Below are 11,884 nucleotides of genomic sequence, written 5' to 3' on the forward strand. Positions count from 1 at the left end.
AATGTCATGAAAATTAGCAGCAGCACTATTACAGACATATGTACAATTTATTAACTTGCATCAGTGCAAAAATAATAGTGCAAGGTGAGAGAAAAAGGTCCAAAGTAGTATTTGTTTTTAGGTCATTTCAAGAATCTCATTGCAGTGGGGAAGAAGCTGTTGTTGATCCTTGAGGTTGTGGGTCTTTGGGGTCCTGTACCTCCTGCCTGATGGCAGCATTAAGAATGATGGATGTCTTCCTGAGACATTCCCTCTTCTAGATGACCTCTGGTAGGGAGAGCTGAGGCTGTGATGGAACTGGCTGAGTCCACTACATTCTGTAGCCTCTTGCATTCCTGTGAATTGGAGTTTCCATATTGCAATGTTGCTGTGATGTGATGAGTTAGAATGCTTTTCACTGTACATTTTGTAGAAGTTTCAGTCTTTGACATGTTGAATCCCCTTAAATGAAGAGTAGAGATGCTGGTGTGCCTTCATGGTTGCATCTGGGTTGGTCCTCCAAGATGTTGACACCCAGGCTTACCCTTTCCATATGCAGACCCTTCAATGAGGACGAGTGTGTTTGCCTGACTTCCCCTTCCTAAAGTCCACATCAACAATGCTTTAAGAATGATACCATGCACGATAAAATGCTTTGCTAGATTGGATGTTGCCAGCTACCCTGAACTATCTGGATTTCAATAGAAGGTCATTGATCTGTAATATTGATTTTGCTTATCTTTCCATATCTGCAGTTCCTTTGTCCTTCAACTGACATTTGAACAAAATTTTTTTCTTTTTAGGTGGTAAGGATTACAAGCTGCAACTACTGAACACTGCTCTGGATCAATGCTCCCCTTCACTTTCTTCTGACTCTATTTTTACTCAGTCTTACCCCATGCCATGTCACAGAACTACCCTAAAAAAAAGTATTCCTCAGTAAAGGCCTCAACGTTCATTCCATTGCATCCCATCTCAGTGAATTTCAAGCTGAATGTGATGTTGAGTTCTGTCTATTTTACCCATTTTTTTCAGTGGAAGTCTCAACTGCATTTCTTCTATTTGCATGTCTGCTTTCACATTTTCTTCCAAGACAAAACAAAGATATTCCCCGAGTTCGCATCTTACACCCCACTGCCCTCTTATTATCCTTTTGGAATTTCTGCCAGCTCTGATACAATTCCACCATCAGCCACATCTTCCCCTTTCCTACCCTTTCTGCATTTTGCAGGGACAACTCACTTCATGACTTCCTGGTCCACTTTTCCATCCCCATCCACTACTCCCTGTCCCACTGCACCTTCCCATGCAACACCTGTCCATTCACCTCTTCCCACCATCCAGGGGCACAATCAAGGGTCCTGACCTGAAACATTGACCTGCTTTTCTCCACAGATTCTGCCTGGCCTGCTGAGTTCCAGCATCTGCAGTCCTTTGTTTCTCTAGCACAATCATTCCAGGTGAAGCAATGACTTCCCTTGTACTTCCAATCTGGACTACTGAATTCAATGTTCATAATGCAGTGGAGAAAGCAAATCCAGATTGGGTGATCACATTGCAGAGCAACTGCACTCAGTCTGCAGGGGTGATTCTGAGCTTCCTGTTCCATGCCACTTTAATTCTCAGTCCTACTATTCCAATATGTCTGTCTGTGGCTGCCTCCTCTGCCATAGTAAGGCCCAATGTAAACTAGGAGAACACATCTGCCTAATCACTTTGCAACTTTCTGGAATGAGCCCATTATAATGCTCGTGTCTGTTTCCCACTTGTTTTTTTTAAATGAGTCATCGTCATAGTGTTATACAGCATGGAACCTGGCCTTTCTGCCCAATTCATCCTTGATGACACAGTTGCCTTCCTGAACTAGTCATATTTGCCTGCATTTGGCCCATATTCTTCTAAAAGTTTCCTATCTGTGAACCTGTCCAAATGTCTTTTAAATGTTGTAATTGTACCCACCTCTACCACTTCTTCTACCAATTTGTTCCATATACATACCACTCTGTGTGGAAAATCTTGCCCCTTAGGTCCCCTTTAAATCTTTCCCCTGTCACCTGTTACGGACTCAGTGAAAGTCCCTTTAAGATAGAGAGTGTGTGTGTATGTGTGTGTGGGGCGTGCTTACGTCAATAGATGATAAAGGATGTAATGACGTTGTTGAAGAAGTCAGAAGGAGAGAGAGAGAAGGGAGAGAGACACCAGCCTGCTAGTTTTCTCTATCGATGGATGAGAAACTATAACTCTGTCTGCCACTGAAATCCATGTATGGAAGTTGGAAGTAATCCGGTGGAGTTCACTTTGTTGCTGACCTGTAGAAGGAAACAGGTATTTGTGTGTGTGGACGACCACGATTTGGATGCTTTTCGGGGTGAGGAAGTCACTACCGAGTAAACACTGAAGTGTCGTTTGGGTTCCATTGTGGAACATTTGGATTTCGTATTTACTCTCTCTATATTTCTCTACGTCTTATCTTCAGACAACGGTGGTTGTTGAAGAAGCCCTTGCTCATGTTTCACCTTATGGCTTGCGGAACTGAACTTTAAGAACCATTCCGGAACTGGGAGTTTGAGACTTTGTCACACACACACGAAGAGTTTAGTTTTGGGGTTAACGTTCAAGGTTTAACATTTTTGAATTCTAACATACCAACATTTTTACTTTTATTTTACGTATTATCATAAGTAGTGATTAATAAAATAGTTTTTAACACTGAATCATGCTCAGTGTGTTTCTTTTGTTGCTGGTTCGTGACACACCTTAAACCTATGACCTCTAGTTTTAGACTCCCCTAACTTGGGAAAAAGACTAACCATCCACCTTATTTATGCCCCTCTTGATTTTATAAACTATAAGGTCACCCCTCAGTCTCCTCCACTCCAGAGAAAACTGTCCCAGTCTATCTGGTTTCTCCTTGTAACTCAAGCCCTCCAGTCCCAGTGACATCCTTGTGAATCTTTTCTATACCTTCTCTAGCCTAATCAGATCCTTCCTAGAGTATGGTGACCAGAACTGCACAGTATTCCAGGTGCAGTCTCACCAATGTCCTGTATAGCTCTAACATGACATCCCAACTTTTGTACTCAATGCCTCCACCAATGAAGGCAAGTGTGTCATATGCCTTCACTACCTCATCTCCCTGTGTCACCACTTTCTGAGAACTCTCTGTTCTACAACACTCCCCAGGGCCCTGTTATTTACTGTGTATGTCCTGCCCTGGTTTAACTTCCCAAATTGCACCACTTCGCTCTTGTTTGAGTTGAATTCCATCTGCTATTCCTTTGCCCACTTTCTTAGTTGATCTAGATCCCATTGTAACCTTAGACAGCCGCCTTCACTGTCCACCACACCACCAAATTAGGTATCATCTGCAAACTTGCTAATCATGCCATAATATATGTGACAAATGCCTTTCTAGTGGTTGGTACTTGTGCTCCTTATCACTTGATCTATCTTAACCTATCTGCATATGGTCTTTTGTCTTGCACCTCATTCCTCCCTTCAGCTCTGTTTTGAAAACTTACTTTCCACTCTTCCCCCAGTTCTGAGGAAATGTCATTGATGTGAAACATTGACTGGTTTCTCTTTCCAAGGATGTTACTCAACTGGTTGAGTTTTTCCAGCATTTCTGGTTTTGTTTTAGATTCTAGCATCTACAGTTTTATTTGTTTTTTTTTTCATTTCTTTGGTCAATGTTTTCACCCTTTTCTACCTTAAATTCCCAGTCTATCTGGACCACTCCCTTTGGTCTCTCGATCTTTTCATCACAAACTACCAGTGTGATATTGACTGTCTATTTTCCACTTCCCTTGCAAACATTAAACCTCCCTGAACTTGTTGTGCTCTGCTCAGTAAGGATCAACCTCAAGATTATAATTAAACCAGCAATGTTGTCATAAGGTGGTCTGGCCTCAACCTTGTAGAAAATGAACATCAATTCTTTGACAACCTTTCATACCTTGATCTCACTGTACTGCATTAGTCCATGGTTTCTCAAACAGTCATTTCTTGTGTTTTTTTCCCTCCAGGCCCCCCAACATATTCCCTGTCACAAATAATCACCACCTTCCTAAAATCCACAAGTAGGGTTTTCCTGGTGGGGGTGTGGCCTTGGTGCTCACAAAACTCATTTCTTCTTACCTTGACTCTTCCTACATTGGTCCAGTCTCTTCCCACTTACATTTGCGATACTTTTGAATCCTCCACCACATTAAAAGTTTATAGATTTCTGGCCCCCTACTTTCATCATGGATATCCTATCCCTCTGCACCTCCATCCCACACACGGTTAGCTTGAGTGGCTTCTCTCTTGAGGCTGAACTAGTGCTCCCTTCACCCTCTGCCTGGTTGAAAATGTTTTCACATTCAACATTCCTCCTTTAACACCATACCCTTCCACGTAAAGGATGTAGCCTTTGTAACATGTATGTGTCTGAGTTGTGCTTGTCCCTTTGTGGGATATTGTAGAACATTTCTTTCCGTTCTACTCAGACCCCCTCCTTCATCTCTTTTTCAAGTACATTGTTGACTGTATTGGTGATGCTTCCTGCTCTCAAGAAAGTCGGTTGCCGGTTCCCACCTTGCTCTCACTTTCACATACACCATCCATCTCCAATTCTTCCAGTCATTTTCTCAACTCCTCTATCTCCATTTCAGTAGATAGCTTAACAATTAGACTACACTACAAGTCCATTAACTCCACAAATACCTTGACAATTTCCACCCTTTCTTCCTGTAAGGAGTGCATTACATTCTCCATTCTTCTGCACCTTCATTTTTGGTAATCTGACAACACTGCTTCAATAATAGTGCATTCAAAATGTCTTCCTTTCTCAAAATCATGATTTCCACTTCACCATAGCTTAATGGGCTCACAACTGTCCCATTTCCAGCACTTCTCCCACCCAGAACAAAAATAATCTTCCCTTATACACACCTGCATCCCGGTTAGTTACATTCAATGGATCATCCTCGGCAAGCTCGGCACCAGATTCATTTTTTCTCCAAACATACCTTTGCTCATTGCGGCTAAAAAGTTCTATTTTAACTTCTTCAGTCCACAGGACTTGTTTCTGAAATGCATCAGGCTTGTTTAGATGTTCCTTTGCAAACTTCTGACACTGAATTTTGTGGCGAGGACGCAGGAAAGTTTGGAGAAAAAAAGAGAGCAGAATTTCATGAAAAGAACACCTCTCCAACTGTTAAGCACAGGGGTAGATCGATCATGCTTTGGGCTTGTGTTGCAGCCAATAGCACGGGGAACATTTCACTGGTAGGGGGAAGAATGAATTCAATTAAATACCAGCAAATTCTGGAAGCAAACATCACACTGTCTGTAAAAAAAAAAGCTGAAGATGAAAAGAGGATGGCTTCTACCACAGGATAATGATGCTAAACACACTTCAAAATCCACAATGGACTACCTCAAGAGGCACAAGCTGAAGGTTTTGCCATGGCCCTCACAGTCTCCAGACCTAAACATCATTGAAAATCTGTGGATAGACCTCAAAAGAGCAGTGTGTGCAAGACGGCCCAATAATCTCACAGAACTAGAAGCCTTTTGCAAGGAAGAATGGGCAAAAATCCCCAAAACAAGAATTGACTCTTAGCTGGCTGCAGAAAGCATTTACAAGCTGTGATACTTGCCAAAGGGGGTGTTACTAAGTACTGACCATGCAGGGTGCCCAAACTTTTGCTTCAGGCCCTTTTCCTTTTTTGTTATTTTGAAACTGTAAAAGATGGAAATAAAAAAGTAATCTTGCTTAAAATATTAAAGAAATGTGTTACGGACTAGGTGAATGTCCCTTTAAGATAGTGTGTGTGTGGTGTGCTTACGTCAACAGAAGATAAGGGACGTAATGACGTTGTTGAAGAGGTCAGTCGAAGTCAGTCAGAGAGAGAGAGAGAGAGAAAAGGGAGAGAGACACCAGCCTGCTAGTTTCTCTATCGATGGATGAGAAACAATAACTGTGTCTGTTACTGCAATCCACGTATGGAAATTGGAAGTAATCCGGTGGAGTTCACTTTGTTGCTGACCTGTAGAAGGAAACAGGTATTTGTGTGGACGGCCACAATTCGGATGCTTTTCAGGGTGAGGAAGTCACTACCGAGTAAACACGGAGGTGTCGTTTGGGTTCCATTGTGGAACATTTGGATTTCGTAATTACTCTCTCTATGTTCTCTACATCTACATTTTATCTTCAGACAACGGTGGTTGTTGAAGAAGCCTTTGCTCACGTTTCACCTTATGGCCTGCTGAACTGCACTTTAAGATTCCTGGACTTGGAGTTTGGGACTTTGCCACACACACACGACGAGTTTAGTTTTTGGGGTTAATGTTCAAGGTTTAACATTTTTACTTCTAACATTCTAACATTTTTACTTTTATTTTTCTTATTATCATAAGTAGTTATTAATAAAGTAGTTTTTAACACTGAATCATGACTCAGTGTGTTTCTTTTGTTGCTGGTTCGTAACAAATGTGTCATCTTTAACTTTATGCCTTTTGGAAATCAGGTCATCTTTTACTCACTTAGCTATTCACAGTAATAGAAATTTTGACCAGGGGTGCCCAAACTTTTGCATGCCACTGTACTTGTACTTTCTTAGTACACCGCTTCCTCTGCTCACAGTGAATCGCTGCATTGGGGAAATCAAACTCAAAATAAGGTGAGCACTTCGTGGAACATCTCCATTCACTCCACAAGGGTGATACTGAGCTTCCAGTTGGCAATCACCCTAATTCTCCATCCCACTCCCACTCTGACCTCTCGAAATTTGGCTTTCTACACTATTCCAAAAATGTTCAATGCAAGCTTGAGGAACAGCATGTCATCTTCTGACTACGCATATTGCAGCCCTCGGGACTTAGTACTGAAATCAACAATTTCAGGTAGTCAGCCATTCCAGCCTTCTGACTCCCGTTTTTAGCATTCCCTCTTTTCTTTCCTCGTGATTTTAGATTTATCTCCTCTCTTTCAGTTGGCACCACTACATGCAATCTCCTTTGCCCTCCATCCTTTGCTTTTGTTTTCTCTGCCCCTCTCCTATTTCTCAACTTTCATTTATCTCTAGCTTGCCCATTTCTGATGAAAGCATTAACCCTGTTTCACGCTCCATGGTTTGCTGGCTGACCTGCTATTTCCAATATTTTTTTATTTCAGGTTTCCAGCATTGCAGTATTTTATTTTTGAGTATAACCATGTCAAGTTGTTTCTGGTCTTCCATTTTGGATACCAGTTCCCAGAAACTGGCAAGGAGAAACAAGAAGGGTCACACGTGCCTGATCCGACACCAGGTTCATTTACGCCCAAGTGGTTTGCCTTTTTCAGAATGTGATTAACTTATTCAAATTGGGAGGAAGACAGAAGACAGGAACTAAAGGCCAGTTAGTTTAACATCTATTGATGGCAAGATGCTAGAGTCAAAAATCAAAGGGGAAAGCTCAATGTAATTAAACCTAGTCAACATAGTTTTATGAAGGGTAAATCAAGTTTGCTTGTATTTGAGGATGTGGCAGTGTAAGAGGCTGGTGTACAAATTAAGACCCCAAGGTATTGGAGGAAGTGTGTTACTCTGGATCGAAAACTGGCTGTCACATAGAAAACAGAGAATTGGGATAAATGAGTTCTTTTCAGGCTGGACAGATATAATTTGTGAGTACCCCAGCGATTGGTTCTTGGCTATCAATTGTTCACTACTTACATTAATGATCTGGAGGAGGGAATGAAATACAAGGTTTCCAAGTGTACCAATGATAAAAAAAAAGACTAGGTGGAAGGGCATGTTATGATGGGGACATTTTGATTCTGCAACAGTACATAGATACATAAATTGGTAAATTGTTTTATTTTTTGTCACATGTACCAAAGGCATAGTGAAAAACTTTGTTTTGCATGCCATTCATACAGATAGATTGGAGTGATTGGGTAAAAACCTGGCAGGTGGAGTTTATGTGGGGCAAGTATGAAGTCAGCACTTTGGTAAGAGAAATCAAAAGGCAGATTATAATCTAAATGGGGAGAGAATGTAAATAAGTGAAGTTCAGAGGGATCTAAAGTTTTAGTGCATGAATCACAAAAAGTTAGCAGGCAGGTCCAATAAACACTCAGGAAGGCAAACAGCACTTTAGCCTTTATTTCAAAGGGGTTGGAGTTTAAAAATAGGGAGGTTTTGTTACAGTTATATAGGGCATTGGTGAGGACACACCCGGAATACTGCATGCAGTTTTGGCCCCCTTACCTAAAAAAACAATGGAGGCAATCCAAAGGAGATTCACCAAGTTAATTCCGGGAATGGAGATACGAGAGACTGCAGATGGTGCAATCTGGAGCAAAAAATAAATTGCCGCAGGGTCCTGATGCAGGGTCTTGACCCAAAATGTCAACTATCCTTTGCTCCACAGATGCTGCCTGACCCACTGAGTTTCTCCAGCAGTTTGTTTTTTTTTAATTCCTGGGATATCCTATCTAGAAAGGCTGGATAGATTGGCTCTGTATTTCTTGGGTTTAGAAGAATAAGGGATGATCCTTTTGGATCTTATATGTTTGAGTATCTTATTCAAACATATAAGATCCTCAAAGGACTTGACAGGGTAGATGTTGTTCACTAGTGGGAAAGTCACGAACAAGAGGACATAGCTACAAAATAAGGGTTAGTCATTTAAAACTGAGGTGCGTAGATTTTTCTTCTCTCAGAGGGTGGTGAATCTCTGGAATTCTCTGCCCCAGAGGCTGGTGGAGGCCAGATCATTAGATATATTTACAGTTGAGACAGACAAATATTTGAAAGATTGAGAAATTGAGGGTTATGGGGAACTAGCATGGAAGAGTTGAGACCAGATTAGATCAGCCCATGATCATAATGAATGGCAGGGCCTGGTGGCCTACTCCGGCTCCTATTTTCTTGTGTTCTTCCTAAGCCCTCATTTTTACTCACACACCTTCTGAGCCTTCATTTGCTCCCTTTCACTTGGGCTGAGCTTGTATCCTCTCTCCTCCTGAGCTTCCATTGCTCCTTCCCTGCCCTCTGAGCCTGTATCTCTTTATCTCTCAACCCCATCTCTATTCAGGTTCTCATTCTCCCTTTCTCCCTCTTTCTGAGCCTCAATTGTTTCTCAGTCTCTCCTTCTCTCTCTCTCTCTCTCTCCATATCCCGAATTCCCTTTCTCTCTCAATTTCTATGAGCTCGTTTGTTTCTCCATTCACTGCCTGTCCCAATTATCTGTCTCTCTTCGTACCTGTTTCCCTTTTCTCCCTGAGCTGCAATTCATTTGCTGTTCCCCCATTCTCCCCCTCTTCCTGAGCCCCAATGACCTTTCTCTCACCACTTTGCTGGGCAACCAATCTGTCCCCCAGTCTTCCTCTCCCTTTCTCTGAAGTTACATTCTCTTCCACTATCTCTCAATGAGGTCCCTTTCTTTGAGCTATCATTCTCTCTGACCTTTCAGTCTCATGCTCTCTTTGCAGAAGCTCAGTTTCTCTCTCTGGGTCTCAATTTGTTTTTTTTTCTCTCTCTCTCCTCCCCCCCCCCCCATCCCTACCCTTTCTGTCCACAATCTCCCTCTCTTTCTCTGACACACTCTCAATCACTTTTGCTCTCTCGCTAGCCTCCTTTACTCTTCCATTCTATCCCTCTGAGTTCCCAAACCCTTCTCTCTGTCCCCAGATCTCTTTCTTTGACCCCTTGCTTTCTCTGTCTTCTTTCTATCTCCTACATTCTCTCTCCTGGTCTCTCAATGCACATTTTTAAGTGTATTAAGGGCAAGAGGGTCCATTGGGGACCAAAGGGACAAACTGTATGTGGAGCCAGAGGACATAGGTGACGTGTTAACGAATACCTCCGTATTCACTAAAGAGAAGGACATGGCAGTTGGAGAATTCCAGGAGAGAGAGAATGAAATCATAGACAGTTACCACTACAAAGGTTATTGATGTGGGCTTAAAGTTGAATAGGATCCCAAGGCTTGATGAGATGTACCTCAGACTGCTATGGGAGGCAAGAGATTGCTGGGGCACTGACAGAGATATTTAAATCTTTGCTAGCCATAGTAGAGGTGCCTGGTGACTTATTCAAGAAATCCAGTGGGGATACGCCAGGTAATCTAATATCAGTGGTGAGAAGTTATTAGAAAAAAATTCCAAGGAACAAGATTAATGTACATTGGAAAGACAGGGATTAATTAAATATAGTCAGAATGGCTTTGCTCTGGGGAGATCATATCTGACCAATTTGATTGAATTTTTCAAAGAGGTAACAAATTGTATTGATGAGGGCAGCACAGTTAATGTAGTCTACATGGACCTCAGTAAGGCCTTTGACAAGGCTCCACGTACACTGGTCCAAAGGGTTAAAGCCCATGGGATCAAGGGCAAGTTGGCAAATTAGATGGAAAACTGGCTTGGTAATACACCACAAAGGGTGATGGTGGAAGGTTATTTTCAGGATTGTAAGCCTGTGACCAGTGGTGTCACTGCTGGAATCAGAGCTGGGACCCTTACTGTTTATTATATACATTAACAATGTGGATGTGCATGTAGGAGGCATGATTAGTAAGTTTGCAGATGACATAAAAATTGGTGGTGTTATTGTTAGTGAAGTGAGTAATCTTACGCTACAAGACAATATTGATGAATTGGTAAATTGGGTAGAGCAATGGCAAATGGAATTTAATCTTGATAAGTGTGAGGCAATGCATTTTGGGAGTACTAATAAGATATTCATAATGAATGGTAGGACCCTAGGGAGTATTGAGGAACTGAGGGGCCTTAGTATACAGATCCAAGGATCCCCAAATGTGGTATGGCATATAGAGATGGTTAATTAGGCATGTGGGATACTTGTATTCATATCCACAACACCAGATATAAGAGCACAGAGGTTAATTTATAACTATATAAAATTCATTAGGGCATAGCTGGAGTACTGTGCGCAGTTCTGGTCACCACATCACAGGAAGGATGTGATTGCATTGGAGAGGGTTCAGAGGAGATTCACCAGGATTTCACCTGGATGGAGTATTTCAGGTAGGGGAGGAACTGGATAGCCTGGGTTTGTTTTCCTTGGAGTGGAGGTGGCCAAGAGGGGACCTGATAAAAGTATACAAAATTATGAGAGGCATAGATAGAGTAGCTAGTAAGAAACTTTTTCCCCATAGCAAAGGTGTCTAAATCCAGAAGGCATAGATTGAACACGGAAGAGGTTTAGAGAAGATCTGAGGAGGGTTTTTTTTCCACCCAGGTTGAAATTTAAAGGACACTTTCTGAGTAGATGGAGACAGGTACTCTCATAACATTTAAGAGCCATCTGATCGAGCATCTGAATCACCATGGCACAGAAGACTATGGATCATGTGCTGGAACAGGGGTATTCATGTCCGTAACCGCGATCTGCATCTCCCCATTGCCAGTCACTTCAACTCCCCCTCCCACTCCATCACTGATATGTCAGTTCTCAGCCTCCTCCACTGCCAGGAGAATTCCAAGCACAAACTGGAGGAACAGCACCTCATTTTCCATCTTGGAAACTTGCAGCCTAACAGCATGAACATTGAATTCTCCCATGTTAAGTAATCCCCCTCCCCTCTTTTGTCCACCTATCCCTGCTCTGTTTTTCCCTCCTATATATTGGGCTTCCCCTTTTCCTATGCTCAGTCCTGAAGAAGGGTCCTGACCCGAAACGTTGACCACCTGCTTTTCTCCACGGATGCTGCCTGGCCTGCTGAGTTCCTCCAGTATCGTCGTGTTTTTCATCTAGATTCCAGCATCTGCAGTCCTTTGTTTCTCTAGTATGGGTGGCTATTTGATGGTCAGCAAAGACACGATAGGCTGAAGGGCTTGTTTCTGTGCTGTGTGACATTATGATTGATTCTTTCTGGTCTCCCTCATTCTCTCTTTCTATCTCCACTCTCA

Source organism: Pristis pectinata, chromosome 11 (assembly GCF_009764475.1).
Source record: "Pristis pectinata isolate sPriPec2 chromosome 11, sPriPec2.1.pri, whole genome shotgun sequence".
Classification (NCBI taxonomy): Eukaryota; Metazoa; Chordata; class Chondrichthyes; order Rhinopristiformes; family Pristidae; genus Pristis; species Pristis pectinata.